The following is a 15806-nucleotide window of genomic DNA, read 5'->3' as shown; positions in this document are numbered from 1 at the left end:
CTGGGTCTCTAAGCCGGTACCAAAAACCACCAAACAAAGATTTTCCACAGCTTCGTTTATTGAATTGGTGAATGACTGGTCACTCGTTAACTTTATGCATTTATGTGAATATATAATGCATACATATATAGATATTATATAATTTGTCATGACATCTCAGTCACTATTGTTCTCTATATATGTATGGTAGTAATGGCGCGCTGATATGTTCTTAATTATTGCGGTTGTTTTAGCTTTATCAGCCACATTTCAACGCTCCAATCAACTCTTCTGCCATTTAACTTGGATTCACACGCACAGACAGCTTTCGCTTTAACATACACACATACATATGCACATATGTATATGCAAATGAGCACAAATGCTTATATTTTGTCATTGTTACTTCTGAATGTTGCCATTGTTCTTGTTATTGTATTATAATAGCTGTCGGTGCTATCGCCATTGATGCGTCCGCCCCGCGGCTGGGATATTTTAATTGCGCACAAACCATCGTCTGCACATAATTCATACATTCATGCTTCATATTCCTATATATGTGCATATATTTACATATACATATAGATATATACATATATATAGAGTACATTTAACGCCTGCAGTGTCGATTCTGCCAGCTCACTAATACATTTGCCGCCCTCTTTTACACGCGACTACACAGCTAAAAGTATTCACGTGCATGCATGTGTGTGCACTTACTATAACTTCACAATTGTTATTATGCTCTGACATTCCTCGCAAATTTTGACATTTTGATTTTACGAATTACAGGCTTTTTGGTCGACTTTTTACCTGCGGCGTCGAACCATTCGACTACACCGTCCAGCATGCAGTGGGTCAGATTGTGCGCACACATAATCATATGAACTTTGGTATGCAATTCGCCTTTAGTCCTTGCAATATTGACATGATGACGTTGGCATTAATATACACACACACATACTTGTACAAACTGTCGCCTGAATGTGCATATGCGGAAAAACGGAACTTGCTAAACATTGTTATTGGAATGTTTTAGGCGCTGGTTCGGCTGTAGGGCCTCTTTTGATGTAATCAGAATTAAAAATATTTCTTTTTTAATTGCAACGCAAAAGTAATAGCGAACGCCACCGCGCTGTTGAGCATATTTTAAAAATTTTGTTGTTGACGTTGGCGCAAATAATTTTAGAGAATGCCCCCAGAGCAATGAAAGTATGTTATCATAATATTATGAAAATGGTAAAATTAATCGCCTTACGAAGGTTTACATATTTGCTACACCTACAGCTCATACCAGAGTCTATATTGATATATGGGTATACCATATTATGTGGTATGTATATGGTACATAACAGATACATATATAAAAAAAAGTCGAAATTAATAAGACACTCCTCCTACTATTCATTGTTTTTTGGTTTCGTTATCAATTAGTAAGGGTTGCCTTTTTTCAAACGGTGTTTTTGACAGCTGTTAATTGATTTATATTCAGTTTCATAATAAACAGACTTACTGCGGAATAACGTTTGCATATAGTGTATATAAGAATATATAAAATAATGGTTTGGTTCGCGTGACGCATTTCGCACTGTGTCCAATATTCAGTCGCTTTAATCGCCCAGCAGAGTCGGTAATTCAATTGGGTTGGTTTTGCCCCACATTTACTCTAGTGGATAATGCGCATCTTCAGAGACGCCGTACAGTGAGCACCGAAAACGCTATTGCAGCTGTGGAGCAGAGTATCAAAGAATAACCGAATGGGGGAAGAAGAACATTAATTGGAGCTGTACCTATCCCCTTCAGGATGATTTTGGTTTGCAAGCTTACAAAATCCAACTCGTACGAGAATTGAAGCCGAACGATCATCAAGCCCGTGGCACGTTAGGTGAATGGACCCAAAATTAATTGGCCACCCATCAAGATTTTCACAAGATGAAGCTCACTTTTGGTTAAATGTGTACGTTAATGAACAAAATTGTAGAGTGATTATAGTCCACTATTGTTGAAAGGCCGTTACATCAATCCAACGAAACAATCAATTTATTGAAGGAAACATTTAGGGGGCGCATTATCGCGCATAGTAGGCCTGTGGTGTGACCTTCAAGATCGTGTGATTTAACACCGCTTGATTATTTTTTGTGGGTATATGCCACCATTCATGACACGTTTGTCTGCTTGTTGAACAAGTCGAGAATTGTTTCCACCGAGACTCAGCTGTATATTTCAAATGTTTGTCCATTAAATGTATACAAGTAGTCATAGCCATCTTAATATAATTAAAGATGGCGCCTGATTTGACTAGTTCACCTGCTTCACAATTACCTGGAATATCACTGTGTCCTGGAAGGTTTTGCAGGTTTATCGTAAATTAATGGTAGTCGGAAGGCGATTCTGGTATCTAATTTTGCCGCCAAGCCACCACGTCCCACTCGTTTATCCAGTTTGGACCCGTCCGTTTAGATATTTATGTCTATGTTTTTGTCTTTTAATTTCTAAAGGATTGCGAAAATCCGTAATATTAGATAGAAACGGGAACTTGCAAAGTATATTATAATGTCCCTTATTGTCATTCACAATGGTAAAACTGGTCTAGCACCTTGATAGCGGTTATACCACCATCCGCAAACTCTATCGTATCAAATTCTACTCGCTAACCTCTTTGATCTTTATACACGTAACTTTTTAACGCTCAACGATTGCAAATAGAGAAATGGCAAATCGATGACGGTTTTTGTGGTTCCTCGGAGAGTTCTTAGGCTTCATGATAATAAGAATAATCACAAAATTTTGCAACAGAGCGCATTATTTTACAGAATTTCTACTCGAGCAGTTCCCGGAAGTGAAGTTATTAGCGGATATTGAACAGCTAACTTAAATGTGGAGATTAAAATTTTTAAAGAAGTGTATCGAATAATGAAATAAATCTTGCAGGTTACATATGTTAAATATGAGGAGTGTCTCGTGAGAAACCCAAAGGTGCCAATATCCAAAAATTTTGGTACCTGCACACAGGATTGTCAAGTTCCAGTTTAAGAGGTTGTAACTCCCTCTCCATAAATCTTGTATTAATTACGAAATAATACACTATTGATATGTGTAACGAGTTTGTATCGATATATTGCACTCAACTATGACACATGTATGTTCTCTCCCATATGGTGCAACAAAACTAAACTGCAATATTTACCTTTTCACAAAAAGGTCGCAGCTTACAAAGAAAACGAAGAGTGTATATAACTGTGAGAAGCACAAACAGTTAGATATATGTATGCGACAATGTGTGTTTATATTTATTTTTATATATTGTCGGAGCTTTCGCCTTTTGCCACAGTTTGGTCATTTAAATGCCACAGAATGTGTCCGCCGGCTACTTTGCATATCAACTTTAAATATTTACACGCCAAAATTTTTTAAACAACAAAAACACTTATCAATAATGTATGCCAACAATTGAGGAAAAAAAAAACAAGAAAAAACGTTAACTTCGACGGCATCCAAGCTATAGTACCCTCACAAATACAAAAGATTCCTTACGAGAATTTGATTTTGATCGATCAGTTTGAATGGCTGTATATAGCGATTCGGTCTGAACAAGTATGTCAAACTTCTTGAAGATCTCTCGTCAAATGAAAAAGTTTTCCATACAAGGACTTGAGTTTGATGAACAAATGATCAGCTTCATGGTGAAGAAAGAACGTGTGCAAAGTTGCAAATCGATAAATCGAAAACAGAGGGATTAATTCGCGAAAATACAGACGGACATTACAAAATCGACTTAGCTAGCCACGCTGATCATTCATACTCGTATACTACTTTACGCGTTTCCTTTTCAGTATTACAAACAGTAGGGCAAACTTCATACACCCTGTTCAGGGTATAAAAACACAAAAACACTTAAAGTCGTAGAGCAAACACAAAATCTTTTAACCAACCACGAAATAATTACAAACATTTCTTTTTTCTTGTTTCTTTCCGTGAGAAACCTGTATGCCAACATACATACAAACATGTGAGTGCGCTCAGTCGGCGAGTCATTTCTGGGTTTTACTCATTCGCCAAACCACTCACTCACTCAGTCACGCGGTCGTTAGGTGGCTCGATCAGTGGTTAATATTTGTCGCATTTAGGTAAATATATACATATATAAATATGTTAATACGTGCGAAGTGAGTTGAGGATATTGTGTGTGTGCATGCTTGCCCATATTTTACAACAACAATTTGAGTGTGCATTTTGTATGGAAATGCAGGAATGCACCCTCGGGCCGAATTGATAATCATATTTTGTTCAAGTCACGAAGGTTTACACAGTTTTGTGTTGCTTTGACGTTTTCATGCGCTGCAGCTCTTTTTATGTTATTGTTATTGTTACTGTAGTTTTGTCATACACCTCTACTTTACCGTTGCTGCTGCAGCAGCCGAGACGTATGCAACGCATTCGTGGCCATTACCCACTCGGACAACCTTCGCTTTGGCTGCTCTGCATTGCTGCATTTTTATTGCTGTTACTGCTGTTATTGCTATTGTTGCAATTTGTTTGGGGTCAGAAATATTTAAACACATCTCAAAAACCTGTCAATGCGTGACATTTCACATTTACCTCATAAACTAAATGCAGCGCTGCCCCTTGCGTTGTTTGCTTGCGTTGTGTATTGCATTCACCGCTCCTGCTGCTGGCACCTACTAACACACTCACAGGCATATGTTAGTGAGTGGAAGCGTGTGTAAGTCATAATGTGGTTGCACTCACATTTGTATGTGTGAATTAATTTTTAATGTATGAAAGTGCCCGAAGCTTAATTTTTCGAAAACTGACAGTTTGAAACTTTCTGTTGTTGCGCACGTCTCTACGTGCCCTCCGCACACCCCTCTATTCTATAGGGTGATGTATTGCTCCCCATAAATTTGTATGTGGCTTTCCTTTCGCTTTACACTGCCCTTCCCGCAACAGCGCCGACCACATTAGTGAAATGTGAAAAGGATGAGAATTAAAAATATATAGAATAAGGCCAGGGGCCATTAGGACCAGTTCCTCACCGTCAACAATGGCAGTTAGTCTTTAGCTTTATTCACAATTATTGTTGTTATCTTTGTGGCTTGTTTTCGATGCTGTAATATGATTTCTTGAAAAGGACCTCAGTGCAAAACAGAGTGTTATAATCGTATATATGTGTATGACAGCATTAACAACACCAACAATACTAAAAAACGCCACAGTCTAAAAAAACAGCAAAAATATATAGATTAAGTCAACTAAAATGACTAGGGCCAGACTTCTGCTTGAGCATATAATTTTTCAGTTGAATCGGGGTATCGTCATGTTAGTGCCCATAAGCACATTATCTTACATACATGCTACATTCCCGGTGTCATTGTGGTGATTGGTTGTCAAATGGCGCAGACATCTCTGCCATTGCGTGCAACCCGCAATCGTTGTAATCATTACCGTTTTGGTTACTTTACCGCTACCCCCTCCAGGTTTCTCTGTGATCCGCAAGGCCGTGGTTGTTGTCAAAGCACCTTTACTTCGCGATTGATCATAAGTTTGAAGAGCGCCTTAATTTGTATTGCATTAAAAACAGTAATTTGTGCTTAATAACAACAGCAATAGATGTAATAGTACGTTGTTGTAGCTCTTAACCAACAGCAATCGGAACAAAATTAATAAACGGTCAAATATCTTGTAACGAAAAACATAAATACATTTAGCTGGTGGATACACGCATGTTAGATATCACACAAACCTGTTTGTTTTATTGTGTATCTAGCTGGACTTATTTCTATGTCAGCAAAAGTTATAATCTAAGTATAAATAGTAAGAAGTAATCCTCAAGTATATAAATACATATATATAGTAAATTTGATGGTCTTTCAGTTTACAGTTCAACCTATTTCATTTTAAACATCCACAATTTTTGGAATAATAAAAAGGGTTTGTATGGCCTCTGACTATTTCGGTAGTTTTTGAGAACCCTGTCACGGCTAATTCGCTGGACAATATTTTCGCCTCAACACCCTCACCAAGTACATTCCTTCAATCGCTCGCTATTATTAAATAGTGGAATATATTATCAAAATTGAGAACGATAGTTCACACTATTTTCGATCGTAAGCAAGAAAGAGGGTGGTCCAAACCTATAAAACCTATAAAATAAAACGAAATTTTTGTAAAAATCGCGATTTAGGTATATATAAACTTGACCAAGAGATACTCCAACTTCTCTAACCCTATCTGTTTTCTGTAGGTCTTTGAAGAAGGCCTCCGTGGCCGCAGTGACGGTTCATGTCAGCCCTAAGAGTGACTTTGCAAATTTGGCATAGTCTAATTTAAAGAATTTGGCCGTGGCCTCGAGGGTATGAGTCGGTACATTCTCATGATGATTTTTTCTACAATTTATCGCCGGTTTAATAACTCACCACAGTAGAGCTTAATATATGTTTTACCCCTCTCTTCTTAGTCGGCGTGGATCACAAATTTTGAATCCCAGAAAACGATGTCATAATGGCTCTGAGGTCAATGAGACAGTTTTGTTTCAGTCTCGCGCAGTTTCAATCGGTGAACTACCAATACGAGAGCAACTAAGAAGAAGAGTTTCCGTAAACAGCATCTAAGCACTTATTGACTTTATTGCACCATTTGCCTTCCAAAAACAAAAATCTTATCACCGACAAGATTGCCACTTTATCATACAATAGTCGCGATATCGGGTGCTGAAGGTAAATAAATGGTATATAACTCTGATATTGAGCTTAAGTACAAATTTAATTATTCTACCATAAATACAGTTGGAGGTGTATGATTCACTTGACCGTTTTTCTCTATTCTTATCTACGGTATCCAAAAAGTAAAATTCAATTCCAATTCAATATGCTTAGCTTTTAGTCAAATAAAGTAAACAGACTTAACTAACTCGGTGCTCTTGTGACTCTTCTCTTTTACACTGGAGAAGCATCTCTCTTACATTCGTCTTGATTTCGTATTGCTTAAGCATCCCTGTACGTATGTAATATGCGGGGTGTGGATATTTTAATTTTTAATTTGCATGCGCTGATACTTCCCCCTCGTATCCCTCATCCTTCCTCCTTCAACTGCTTTCGGGCACTACTGATGGCTCTTGCGTTATTTTCTTTATTTGTGGCTACCTAACAGCTCCACCTCTGTCTTTTACTTATTTAAGCGCTTCATGTGTTGCGAGCCTCACTGAGTTTTTGTTGCTTTGGCCTAATCGCTGGCGGCATTTTAACTTTGGTAACACCGGTTCGCCCTCCAGCCATTCAAAGCGACTTTAACATAATGCTTTAGCACAAAATTATTACCTATATTGCTGTGGCTGTGTTTCTGCTTGCCGTCGCCGCTTGCGTCCCTACATCTCCGCTCCATTTGCCAGCTGTTGCCAACGCTGCCGCCGGCACTGCTGCTGCTGCCGTAAATTGTGCTTTGGTCGCTTTTTTGTGTCATCACTGCCGCCGTCATCATTGTATTTATTTCTGCTGATTTTATATTTGATTTGAAATTAACGCCTTTAGCTAATTTGTAGAATTTACCTGTTTCAGCTTAAATGCACGCACACACTGCGTTTTCTCATTGTCGAATTGAAATTCGTTCGAGGCTGTATTGTCATTTCAAACTTTAATAAATACACTCACGCAAATATGTTCACTTGTGCATGAGCATAAATAAGTACATTGTATGTATACATCTCTCTATATATATATACATATATACATATATATATAGAGAGATATATCCACATTACCACAAACATGAATTCGTGACTATTTTAGATGTTTATGTACAAATCATGTGGCACCCAGTTGCATACATGCATATGTATTTCGTTCTAAAAGTAGTATTGTGCTCAAATGTTCTTGAGGCGTTGAGATTTGTTTTCACATTAGTTGCAACAAGTACACTTTGTTAAAGTATTGAATTATAGTGAATATCAAATTTAATTTGGGTCCATTGAAAAACAGATCCAAGATATATATGTAACTTTGAATGCTAACTATAAAATATAAGGAAAATTAATTTGTTTTGTTAAAATTAACAGAACTAAGAAAAGTTACTACACCAACTTATTTGACAAAGGCCTAAAATAAATGCCACTACCAAGATGGATATTAAATACCCTTGTATATTTTGTGAACTGATTGCAAAAATATTTGGCCAGGAAGTGAACTGTAAATTGTGTTGTACGACCGACGACAGTGCTAACTGTCTGCAAGTTAAATCATCAAAAATCGTTTAATTTTTGAGTTAAAGAACACCATATAAAGGTAAACCATGTAAAGGTAAAAATTTACAAAATTTTTAACTAAGTCTTATTTAAATGAAGACCCCTTTTTTGATTTTGGTTTGGTAAACAATCTTGTTAATTTCATAAATTTTTATGCGAATTATGGCTTAGACCTCGTGAAATCAATTAGTCTCTTTATTCTCTTTAAGTATATATATTAAGATGTGAAAAGAATTGAAATATAATAATAAACACTCCTAACTCCAGATTATTTTGCTTGCAATATATTACCCCAGGATTAATGCTCCTTGTCAGCTCCGAACAAAAATAATCGCAATCGCTCCTCTACTTTCCTTACCCCTTCATAACTCACTATATATGTTATAACGGCCAACAAAAAACATGACTTTAAGAAAAAAAGTGGTTAGTTATTATCAAAAGTGAGTATTGTAATCCATCTGCCCTATTCATTCCATAACTCTAAAAAGTTTATATTGGAACTTTGTACGCATGTTATTGTAAACCTTTCGAAAAATGAGCAAAATGTACGACGCACCTAGGCCCATTGAGAAACCACCAGGATTTTAGAATCCTCTCATTATATTATGTCGCCCCTGAACCACCCTGTGGTCGTGATGAAGTTCATCACTGCAAAAAGTTTTATATGTGCAACAGCCAAGACATCACCAAGAATCCCTTGACTGATAGTAGCGATTCTTTTCCACTTCAAAGCCTTGCATTCGCAAAGAAGATGTTCTATAGTCTCTTCTTCTTCTATCTTTTGTCAGCTTCTAGAGAAATCGGTGTTAACTTTTAAATAGTTTTTTTAAATTAGGTTTGAATGACACCAAGAACTTAAATGGGTTTGGTAAATTGGATATAATTGATATAGTATCTTTATCTACTTTGTCTCGCCTGTGAAATTTTATATAACGTTCTTCCTCGACACCCTAGATATTAAGCTTTCATTGGCGAGTAAAAATTAGTTACCTACTTTCAACAATGTTTGAAATTTTTCATTTTCTCACTTCGACTCATATGTACATCATACCTGATAATTTCCGTCTAACTATCGGTTAAATTTTATCAGATAAACATACATACATATGTATATATATATATATATATCTGTTTGTATCTTAATAAGATTGGTTCGATTATATTAAAAACGTCTTCAATGAGTTATATATATGTTATGTGACATTAACTCGACCGAAAAGGCTAAATTTATATATATTGAGTTGATGTCGAAAATTCAGTCAGAGGTTCGGAATTCATTGTATTAGGGATGTGAGGTGTAATTGAAAAAAAAAAAACTTGTCAAATTAATTTCATTAAAATATCATATTTGGAAAAACCTAACACGGAAGACATTATATAGAGTATATTGGGCACATTAAACGACATATTCGGCATAAGACGTGTTAGAGAAAATCATTAAATACAGTATATGGGAGTTGCGGCTAATGTCGACCCGATTTTATTTATTTCCGCCAATACCACACACAATTAAAACAAAGACTAATAAAATGCTTTCAGGGTTTAATTTAAGTAGCTTAGATGCCATCACCAATCGTATGGAATAAAGTCAGCCGAAAATTCGAAAATCCAAATATTAGTTATATGGAAGCAAGGTGAAGTTTTTACCCAATTTGACTCACATATTGGTCGATATATGTCTGATAAAGTCACCCGGAAGTTTGAAAATCTTTATATTATGTATATGGAGTCTTAAGGAAGTATTGACCCGATTCAACCCATTTTTGACATACAGACATACTAGTATCAGAAAAGGATGCTCTATGAATTTCTCACACATTGACCAATATTTTCAATAAAAAAACAACATAGGTACTAGGATCCACATATTCGGTACTTACGAGATTGAACAGTTTCGTTGTAATTGCACAATTTTTGGTCATTAGATGGCATACTTTAAAGGCACTATTCGTGCAATGTTTTATAACGTTATATTAATTGCTTCTTGATTTGTATACCGGAGAGTGAAGGAAAGGTAGGCGTGTTTGTAGTCCGATATTGCCCATTTTTGTACTGTAACATAGAAATGTCAGAAGAATGTTATTTACCAAATTTAGTTAAATTGGTCAAGTAAGTCCAAAGATATTGGTTTTCATCTAAAGATGGGCGATGCCACGCCCATTGCTAAATTTTTGTATTGGCTGCTATAAAGCTAATATGTACCATCCTATGTTTAAATTCGTATTTAATGAGTTATCGTACTTTTAGTAGTTTTAATCAAAATCGTTATATGGGGAGTGGGTGGGGTTATTACCCGATTTCACCCATTTTCACAATGTCGGTAGAAGTGCTAAAAAGATTTGTCTTGAGTGAATTTGGTTATTTTAGCTATAGTGATTTAGGAGATATTTACCTTAAGCCTATTATAGGATGGAGCCACGCCCACTTTTATACAAATTTTTAAACTAAAGCTGCCCTTCCTTAATGCGATTTGTTGTAACAGTCTTGTATCTAGTTATGGTAATTTATTAATTTTCGATTAAAGGCGTTTTGGGGATGTGGCAGTCGTCCGCTTATGCCCATCTACAATACCGACAGCCTTACGGTGCCAAGAAACATGTGTGCCAAGTTTCATCAAGATTTGTCGCGAAAGGCGAAGGATCGTAACAGTTCGCTGCTACGCAATTTAGCATTCTTTTTAATTTTGAAACTCTTTTCATGGTTGCAATAGCGCTCGGTTTCAAATGAATATATACGATATGTTCGGAAATTTGAATTTCGTTTTTTTTTTGTTTGTATGTGGCATATTAATATGCATAGAATAATAGAAACATTTTGAAAAAAATAAAGTTAATACACTCAAAAGTATTTAACATTTTTAATAACATTTGGCAGTATTAAATATAATGATATATAAAGGGTTTTCCAATAAGAGTGATACGATTAAAAAAAAAAATAAACACACTAATTGTTAAGGAAATGCTTTTTGTTTAATGTGAAGTACAATCAATACAATTAAGTTTTGAATATAACATCATTCAAATGGCCGCCACGACTTCTTTTGCAGGAACGAATTCGATGAACGCAATTTTCGAGTACTTTTTGCACAAAATCAAGCCGTATGTGATGAATAGCACATTCAATATTGCTATCTAAGGCTTGAAGAGAGTCTGGTTTATTGCTAAAGACCGATGACTTTAAATAACCTCACAAGAAGTAGTCGAATGGTGTTAAATCACAACTTCTTAGAAGACATTCAATGTCAGAATTTCTTGAAATTATCGAATCTCCAAACTTTTCTCGCAATAATTCGGTTGTTGCACGTGCTGTGCGGGACGTAGCGCCGTCTTGTTATAACCACATATTGTCAAGATCAACTTTCTTCCAATTACGGCCAGAAAAAGTTGGTTATCATCGATATATACCATTGACAGTAACGGTGTCACCAGCTTCATTTCGAAAGAAGTCCAGACCGATGATTCCACCAGACTAAAAACCACACCTAACTGTCAATTAAGGTAAAAAGGTTGTTCATAAATAATTTGTGGATTTTCTTCGCACCAGAATCGACAGTTCTGCACCACTCAAATAAAAATGAGCTTCATCGAGGAGGATGGTTTTCTTAAGAAAATCATTACCGTTTTCAAGTTGTTCCAATGCAAAATCTGCAAATTCAAGACGTTTACGGAGGTTTAATGCTTGAGTGAGAACAATATTATACGGATGCAAGCCCAAATACTTTCTTCAAATCCGCCAGGTTGTGGTTTGAGACAGTCCCAATTCTTGAGAACGTCTTAAAATCGACAAACTGCGGTCTTCTGCAAAATTTTCTGTCTTATTGGCACTTGAAAATTATGTAACATAAAGAAAATGTACGCTCGAAATTTTCAACAATTCGACGAATAGTGTGCACAGGTGGACGATTATTACGACAATAAAATAGCAAAAGCGCACGACTATGGATTGGAGAACGACTATTTTGATAATAAAATTGAATAATTTGTAAACGTTGTTCTGGCGTATCACTCTGCACAATGAAATTGAAGCTTTACTGAATACAATAAAAAAAAATTACAGATTATATATTATATAGAAATCATATCATCCTTATTGGAAACCCCTTAACATATATAAATGAGTTCTAATAAAATGAAAAATAATAATATATTAAGACGCTTTCATATTTATTTCTTTTAACCACAAATGATTTGGTTCGAATATTATTTTACAAGTTATTTAAAACAAGAAATGTAATTAATTCAAGAAAGTTTTGTAATAAATACAAAAAAAAATTGGAGTAAAAAAAATACGGGTTTATAATAATTCCCGATAGATTAGAAATTGTCGTCACACATTCGACCTTGAAAATGTTAATAGCGGGTATTCTAAATATTGATCTACCACTTTCATAGTAATTCTTTGTAAGCAAAATATGAGACACCATACCAACATACAAATGAACTAAGCAATACACTCCAAGTGTGGCGTAGCCGAACCGCACAAACATTTGCGAAAATTTTATGGAAAGAAATGACAGTAAAACTCGACACGAGTTAGTGCATTTTTACACAGGGACTCTTTTGAGTCTCAAACCAGTTTATTGTGGGCGAGGGGACGACGAGGAAAGACGAAGGGACCGTGCCACTCGTGTTCGGGTGAATTTTTAATACGGAGTAAAGAAATTATGAGTTTTTAATACTTAAAGATTAGGAAATTCCTATTATAAATTTGGCCTTGAAAATATTAGTAGCGGATATTCAATACATTCTTGTGGATTAGGGAATTCCCGTCTTTAGTATTTCTTTGAAACTATTTAGCGGGTAGCTACTTGTATTATGCATATTGTTCTACCATATTCATGGTAATTCATTGCAAGCAAAATGTGTGACCATCATCTCAACATACAAATGAAATACGCAGCACGCAGTGTTGCGCAGTCGAACCGCACAAATATTTATGAAAATTTTGTGAAAAGGAATGCAGAAAAACTAGACTTGAGTTGCTGGACTCTTTTTGACCGTGTGAATGCCCAGAGCGACACCAAAAGAAAATTTGAAAAAACTCAGACTCTTTTGAATCCCTGTGTGAAAGTGCACTTACTGGACCTTTTCGCTCGTGTGAACGCACAGAACAACACCAAAAGAGAATTTGCCGATAAAATACAAAAATATAACACTATTGCGCATACGTCAAAAGGCATGTCAGCGCAGGGTTGCAGCACAAGTGCTGCCCATCTTCTTGAGCATCTGGTATAGTTTGTTCGATTCGAAGACAGCTAATGTTACACGTAATGTAACTTGGCGCCGAAAATATATGACTTAACCCTCCACGCTTTATATAGCGAGTCCCCCGATATCCGTTTGTAACCCTATCGTCGATATTTGAGATAACAGATAACTTAGAGAAACTGTATGTGCATATCACTTGCGCCATAAGATCATTTGGTATCAAAATTTACCCTACCTTCGGAACAATATAAAATAAATTGATTTCCAACACTAAACATGCTTTTCACAACAATAAATCGATATTTATTACACTTTATGATTTATATTACTTACTATAGTATGTGAGAACATTATACTACTTACTATCCCTATAAAAACTATGCGAGCAATATTTTCCATAAAGTACACTATCTTAATTAAGTACAAATTAGTTGTTTTGGGTATAGTTGAAAATAGATGAGTTAAATCTTTGTTTACATTTCTATTCAATGCCACCATATACAAGCAATTAACCTTTGGTGCGATTTTTTCGGGTAGAAAAGGATAGACTCTTCATAGAATATGCACACACAAAAAGGAATAGTTCGTTCCTTATAATAAGATCAGAATTCAGTAGCCACATGTTCCTTTGCGACTAATCGCGAATTCATTCCGGCCAGGAATGAGATCTTATACACGTATTTTAGGTTCTTAATACCTAACATAACCCTTCCTTATTTCTTTTAATGAAATATTTCGTAACTCTTACAGCCATACTATGAGAGTACTACTTTCTTCAGTTCTTGTTTTGGCAGTTATAGGGCTTGCAATAACAATAGATTAGTGCTGTTATATATCTGTAAAAATATGGCAATTCTAAGAAAAGTGAAGAAATTTTTAAAATATTTTTACAAATAACACATTTTATTCCATGAAAAATGTAGTTGTTAAGGCCAAGAAAATTTTCGTCGCAGGATTTGAAGTAAAAACAATGTAACTACGTGCACATTCGCCTCATTCCGTACACTTGTATGTATGTATATGTGTGTGAACCATATGATAGTTATGCGGCACGTGACTATGCTTCATCTCACGCATAAGGGTGCAACAAGTTGCCGCTTTTAGCAGCGATTATTCAGTTGGCTTTGCTCAGTTGTTGACATTTTTCAATTCAATCACGTTGGTACAATCTAATTGCGAATAAGTATGATTAGCGTATCACACACCAATTTAGCTATGTTTTCGAAAGAGCTCAACACGTACTAAGCTTATATTTCCACCAGCAACTGACCATTCTGCTGTCCAAAAATACTGTTATGTATGTACATATGTATTAAAATGCTTTAAGAACTTACGCTGGTCTGCAAAGTCACAAGCCTTTAAAGCACAACACTATTTAATAACTTTGAAAATTTTAATTTCTTTGATAGAAAGTTTTTGTTTTGCATCTTCACACAATTCAAGCCACTTTTACGCGCTCACCACAATTCATAGCAAACTGTATGAAAAGCAAGCAACGACTGAGCAACATGGCGCAAAAATAAACAACAGTTGCAACGACCAATCCATACAACCGATCCATCAAACTGGTCGCAAACGAACATTTCTGCGCGCGTCCAGTGCTGCAGAGAGCGTGTGCCTAAGCACAGGAAATGCAGTGTTGTTGACAATGGCCCCATTGGACGCGGTGGTGGCGGCGAGGTGGCGAGGTAGCGAATGGCGCGACAGTAAGCGCTTCCGGCGATTAGTTGGTTCAAACAGGTTCACACCGGCATTTGCATACATCAACTACCACGCTTATATATATGCATATATGTTTGCGCGTGTGTTTTGCCTTTGCGTGCTCTGTGGATGTTAGAAAAAGAGTCCTCGCTGCGGGCGTTCTGCATTGCCTCGGGTTATGCGTTGAATGGAATTTTAATACAAATACATTTAGCTATAAACTCACAGTCACCTATACACATATATATTTATATAGCACTCTATATACAATATAAACATTTGGAAGGTATGCGTGCGCCGTTGGGATGAGGAGCAGAAGGTCTTGCGGGAAGACTGGAGGCGAAAAATGTTGCTTTGAAACTTGCTTCATTTAAATGTAGATTTTGGTGAAAAGATTTCGCAAGCACATACTGACAGGCGTACATACGTATGTGTATACATCAGTATTTTGGCAAGTAAAATACATACATACGTAAATATGTATTAATGTGCATAAAAATATCAATGAAGAGAATTTAAGTTTATATAATTAAATATATAAATATCAGCACTAGTAAATTAAATATGCAAAAAATATTTATGTATATATAGAAATATGTGTGTAGACATACTATGTATATACCGGGTGATCCAAGTAGAGGTACTTTTTTCAATAGCCTTGTTTTCACAGATCACGCGTGGCA

At 36.0% G+C, this 15806-nt stretch overlaps 1 protein-coding gene across 2 annotated transcripts in view; it reads right to left on the bottom strand.

The window, feature by feature from the left end:
• The window catches only part of twz (BTB/POZ domain-containing protein twz), an 85429-nt gene extending 70522 nt beyond the window's left edge, over window positions 1-14907 (bottom strand). For both annotated transcript variants that reach the window (XM_036362601.2, XM_036362600.2), the window contains exon 1: window positions 14757-14907. The gene's annotated coding sequence lies outside the window, so the exon portion shown is untranslated. The remainder of the gene's footprint in view (window positions 1-14756) is intronic.
• Window positions 14908-15806: the final 899 nt, after the last annotated feature.

This window comes from Bactrocera oleae, chromosome 4, assembly GCF_042242935.1.
Source record: "Bactrocera oleae isolate idBacOlea1 chromosome 4, idBacOlea1, whole genome shotgun sequence".
Lineage (NCBI taxonomy): Eukaryota > Metazoa > Arthropoda > Insecta > Diptera > Tephritidae > Bactrocera > Bactrocera oleae.
The sequence above is the reverse complement of the archived record's forward strand: the minus strand, read 5'-3'. Positions and strand labels throughout refer to the sequence as shown.